Below are 5,903 nucleotides of genomic sequence, written 5' to 3' on the forward strand. Positions count from 1 at the left end.
AATGTTTTTTTTTCCCTTATTATTCCTTATCTCCACCCAAACTCTTTCATTATCTTGATGCTTTGACCCAATATCATTTCTCTGTATTACAGTGATTCCTTCCTTTATTAACATAGCCACCCCACCTCCCCTTCCTTCCTGCCTGTCCTTCCTGATTGTTAAATACCCTGGCATATTTAATTCCCAGTCGTTGTCACCCTGCAGCCATGTTTCTGTAATGGCCACAAGATCATACCCATACGTAGTTATTTGTGCCGTTAACTCGTCCATTTTATTACGAATGCTACGTGCATTCAGATAAAGAACTTTCAAATCTGTTTTGTGACGCTTAGTTCCTGCTTTTTCCTTTTTTAACACTTTACCTTTTACTCCATACATTCTGTCCCTTCCTGTTACGCTTTCCTCTCTCTCCCTGCTCAGGTTCCCAACCCCCTGCCACTTTAGTTTAAACCCTCCCCAACAGCACTAGCAAACACTCCTCCTAGGACAGCGGTCCCGGCCCTGCCCAGGTGCAGACCATCCGGTTTGTACTGGTCCCACCTCCCCCAGAACCGTTTCCAGTGTCCCAGGAATTTGAATCCCTCCCCCTTGCACCATTCCTCTAGCCACGTATTCATTTGAAATATCCTCCTATTTCTACTCTGACTAGCACGTGGCACTGGCAGCAATCCTGAGATTACTACCTTTGAGGTCCTATTTTTTAATTTACCTCCTAACTCCCTATATTCTGCTTTTAGGACCTCATCCCCTTTTTTACCTATATCGTTGGTGCCTATGTGCACCACGACAGCTGGCTGTTCGCCCTCCCCCTCCAAAATGTTCTGTAGCCGCTCCGAGACATCCTTGATCCTTGCACCAGGGAGGCAACACACCATCCTGGAGTCTCGGTTGCGGCCGCAGAAACGCCTGTCTATTCCCCTTACAATTGAGTCCCCTATCACTATAGCTCTGCCACTCTTTTTCCTCCCAGCCTGTGCAGCAGAGCTACCCGTGGTGCTAGGAAGTTGGCTGCTGCTGCCTTCCCCTGATAAGTCAGCCCCCCCAACAGCATCCAAAGTGGCATATCTGTTTGAGAGGGGGATGGCCACAGGGGACCCCTGCACTACCTGCCTGCATCTCTTACTCTTCCTGGTGGTCACCCATTCACTTCCTGCCTGTATACCCTTTACCTGCGGTGTGACCAACTCGCTAAACGTGCTATCCACGAGTTTCTCTGCATCGCGGATGCTCCACAGTGAGTCCACCCGCAGCTCCAGCTCCGAGATACGATCGGTCAGTAGCTGCAGGTGGACACACTTCCCGCACACATGGTCGGCAGGGACACTGGTAGTGTCCATGACTTCCCACATCTTGCAGGAGGAGCATATCACGGGTGCGAGGTCTGCTGCCATGACTTGCCTTAGCTTAGTTACCCCTTTTAAATTACTAGGGACCTAGGTTCACTAAAAAAAACCACTATCTGCTATAAAACCTGCAGATCTTCCCTTTCTTATTACTTTACTTACAGTAAAATGGTAGAAATACTCACCTGAACCTACTCACCAATCAGCTGCCTCCCCTGTGCCGCGTCACTTTCTGACTGGTGACGTCACCCCGAACTCTGCCGCTGGTCTCAGAGTCTCGCTCTCAGAGTGAGCTCTGGTCTCGCTCTCTCCGCGCTGTTTGGACGGAGAGGGTTTATTTGCTGTTCCTGTTAAATTACAGTTGCATTATAGTTAAAGATACAAACTGAGTGAGATTGGCAGTAGTTGATGTTTAACACAAAGACAGCGGTGCAGTGAAGGAATTAAACACCAAAACGTGAACTTCTGCTGAAAAAAAAGGATTAACGTTTGTTTTTTTTTTGATGTAATGTTCACGGCGAAGGAGAGAATAGACAATCGGACGAAAGGTCAAATTAGCCATTTTGTGTATAGAATGCAATTCTAGCTTCTATTAAATAAATCAGAGTAAAATTGGACTCAATGTGACTGTAGTTCTGATCTGGGATGGTGTTTATTTCTCCATTATTATTTAATCTGAAACAATAACAGTATTTGTAACTGTAACAAAGCAGAAGAGTGCTGCGGGACCCTGTCACACAGTAACACAGCAAAAGGGGTAAGAGTACAGTCTGATTTATCACAGAATCCAGCAGCTCACTGGGAAAGTTACACATGGTGCAGATGGAGGAGCAGAAAGGTACAAAGTGATTTTACACTTTAATTTGGGGCAATGACGTTTTATCTCCACGAGGTTTAATTTTATCATTAACTTAATGGTCTCTTTTTCCTCAAGAAACTTCAAGCACAGACCACGACTTCATAAAGAAAACAATCAGTTATTATTAATACACAAGAAAAATTGACATTAGAATTTGAACAACATCTTGGGTTTATGCCCGATTTAGAATTGCTTTAACACCAATAAAACAACACATTCTGAATTCTAAAAATGTCTAACCGTTTGGAAACCAAATGTCTATCTTAGACTAAGCCCATAACGAAAGTTATATCCTCATTTGAGGCTAATTCGGGATTTTAATGACTTTGACATTTTTTCGCTGTGACTTGTATAGTTTCGATCGATGAAATGTTCGTCAAAAGAGTCAGTGTAAAGAGAGTTAGCAGCTCATGTTTTCCCGAGACACTTCCTTCAGCCCTGAGACCGAAACGTTTGTCGTTTCCGTAGTGTAGCGGTTATCATGTTCACCAGTTACACGCACAAAGTCCCCGATTTGACCTCGGAGGGAAGCATTTTGTTGGGATTTTCTCCCCATAAACCTCCAGGGTCGAGTTTCTTCAAGCGTGAAAGGGGCTACAAACATTTTTAAATTTAACAGCGGCTGCACCAGATTCCTGGTATAATAAGCATTAAACATTTTTAAGCAGACTCCCAAAATACAATATGTAAAATGGGAAGGGAGAAAAGTTCATGACATGCAAAGCACAAAGATTTATAAACGTTTTAATTGTCACTTGGCAAACAAGTTAGCATTTCCTTCAGTGTGCAACAGAACGTATTAATGGCGATTAAAAAAACATTAAGTGTCTCACAGACTTGAATTAGTTTTGTGCAATGAACTATTCCCAACGACTAGGGAACACTGCATCAAACATATATATTTAAGTATATAATACGTACACGTACATAAAAAAATCTCTGCCCCGAGTAGACCTTGTGGCGCAACGGTCGGCCACCCAGGGACGAAAATTGCACCTTTTTTCCCAATTTAGGATTTATCGCCTCATTCTGATCGCCCTGAAGCCGGTGCCAGGTTTTAATTCCTGATCTGGAGCAACTGGGAGCACTTTAAATGGCTCCGATCTCTTAATCTCATTTCAAGTTTTCTCATGTGTGATTTGGCTGCAAGAAAACACTCTGTGAACAATGTCATCTGAGCATGCCTGATTCGCCATAATTTACACTGCGATCGGATATCAGGCACATGAAAAAAAAACAGTGAAATGTTTGTGTGGGCGCGATGCTCTGGGATTCCCTGCCTGACCATCGTCACCGATCCTTCTCTGCAGCCTTCCGAAATACAGCGCAGTAAATGTATCCCTGTGAAATCAGCTCCTGGACAGTAATACGGAAATTAGTTTGGCTGATGGGTTATATCCCTAACACAGGTACACAGACATCAGGTTTCCGTAGTGTAGTGGTCATCACGTTCGCCTAACACGCGAAAAGTCCCCGGTTCGAAACCGGGCGGAAACATTTTGTAACCTTGTCCCCATTAAAAATGATTAAATATTTAACGATTCACACTGGTGGTCAAGTGTGAACAAAGTCCATTTCTCCCAGCCCTGTTAATGCAGTCCGCTGAGAGCAGGAGATAAATGCCAGCGTGATATTGGGGGTGAAGGCTGCTTCCAATACTGTCTCACACCCGGTGGGATCTGGCGGAGATTTGATAAGCCCGATCTATTCAACCAATAAACGAAACGGTGTTTGAGAAACATTCATATGTATAATAACATCCAAGATCCTGTCATCAGGGTGCATGGCGCAAAAATCAGACTCCAGATCAAAAGGGAGCGGCGTCACTGTTTCTTTCACCGCTCACATGAGACTGGATAATTCCCGAATTAAGATTTTAATTGCTTTTTCACAAATAAAACAGATGTTTGATTTAAACCCTGACTCAGTACCTACCCAGTGGCAGGGAGGGGAGCGCCTGATACCCTCATTTATTTCATGCAACAAACTGACACGAACACTGGTATTGATTCAAAATCGACCTGCAGATGGACACACACAGAAAAAAGACAACCACAGAAACAGGCATATATATATATATATATATATATATATATATATATGCATATTTATATCTGTGTATAGCGCCTTTAACGTGGTCAGACGATTTAAGCTCGGTGAACTTGCTTCAGCTTTCTGAACTGTACTTGTCCATCCTTCAGAGGTCACGGGAAATATATTTTTTGCCTTTCGAAAAAAGACGCGAAAAGCAGAGACATGTTTTGTTTTCAACACGGCTGGTGAAATGGCCGGACTATCATAAATTAGGAGTCGCCTTTGAAACGTTGAAAGGAGACTACCTAAAAATCACTGAGTGCAAATTTAAAATCAGGGTTACTATTTATTTAAGTCTGAAAGAAATAACAATCAACATGTCAGTCAGTGCCCGCGGTGAGACGGTGTCGCACTTGTTTGCTGCGAAGTTCACCGCTGGGCTAAAGTTGACGTTCACAGAACGCGAACCCACTCAATGTGCAGGATAAGCTCATAACCAACAGGTCCCGTCAACGTCAAACACCTCCTTTCTTGTTCAATAGAGGGAGCAGAGGATTGCACATCATCAGACGCCAGCAACTTTAAGAAATGGAACAGATAAAGGCACAGATGCAAGTTCCAAATCTTTTCAATGCAAAGTTATTTCACTTTACTTAAAGTGCCGTGAGGCTGAAAACGGGCCCCAGATGATTTGCGTTCACTCGTGACTTGTTTTCCAATGTTTTTCCGTCAGGTTTGCAATTCAATTTGTATTCGATATTGAAGATATTTCAGGATGATTTCACAACATACCATGTGTAAAGCAACCATCTTGATAACTTCAATCATCACACACTCCACATCGACGCTGCAGAGGCCCCAGCACCCCTTTCAATATTGTTTTTCTTAACTCACAGTTTTCAAAAGGGAATTGGATAAACGCTTGGATGGAAACATTTTCAGGGCTATGGGGAAACAGCAGGCGAGTAGGACTAACTGGACAGCACTTTCAGAGCTGTCCAGTCATGCCCACAATACTAGTCTCCCTGATAAATACTGAAGCAAAGTGATTATTTAATATTTCTGCCACTTCGCTGTCATTGCCTGTGAGTTTGTCGTGTGTATCCCTTAATGGCCCGATTCCTATCCGAAATTTGCTTTGGCTGTTGATGTGTCCAGAATACTTTGCTTTTTTGATATTCCTTTTTGCCTTTCTAATAGTTCTTTAGACTTCTTTCCCAGTCTTTTCACATTCCCCTCTCTCCTTTATTGTCCAGTGTGTGCCTTTTTCTTTAGTTTCAATTTTGCCCTTATTTCTTTATTCATCCCTGGTGTGTCATTTCTGGATAGTTTGTTCTTGCTTTTTAGTGGGAGAAATTTCTCCTGGACTCTATTGATCACCGTTTTAAATGTTTCCCACTGCTGTTCTTTTTCTTTGTCCAGGTTAATAATATGTCAACCATTTCACCGTTCGAAACTTCTCAAGTCACATCTCCATGACAAAGCCAGTTGCTTTTGTGGGAGGACCAAATCAACTTGGTGGAAAAATCAGCTGCAGCCCAATCCACAAATAAAATATTTCCACGTAATGGTAAAAATAAGAAATGTCAGAAGTGGGATTTGAACCCACGCCTCCAGAAGAGACTGCGTCCTGAACGCAGCGCCTTAGACCGCTCGGCCATCCTGAC

General features: G+C 43.2%; 2 non-coding genes across 2 annotated transcripts; one reads left to right on the plus strand and one right to left on the minus strand.

The window, feature by feature from the left end:
* Nucleotides 1–3,626: 3,626 nt before the first annotated feature.
* Nucleotides 3,627–3,699, plus strand: trnav-aac (transfer RNA valine (anticodon AAC)). The gene has a single exon. It is a non-coding gene; the product is annotated as a tRNA-Val (tRNA).
* Nucleotides 3,700–5,820: 2,121 nt separating this feature from the next.
* trnal-cag (transfer RNA leucine (anticodon CAG)) lies at nt 5,821–5,903 on the minus strand. The gene has a single exon. It is a non-coding gene; the product is annotated as a tRNA-Leu (tRNA).

The sequence above is a fragment of the Heptranchias perlo genome, unplaced genomic scaffold (genome assembly GCF_035084215.1).
Source record: "Heptranchias perlo isolate sHepPer1 unplaced genomic scaffold, sHepPer1.hap1 HAP1_SCAFFOLD_147, whole genome shotgun sequence".
NCBI lineage: Eukaryota > Metazoa > Chordata > Chondrichthyes > Hexanchiformes > Hexanchidae > Heptranchias > Heptranchias perlo.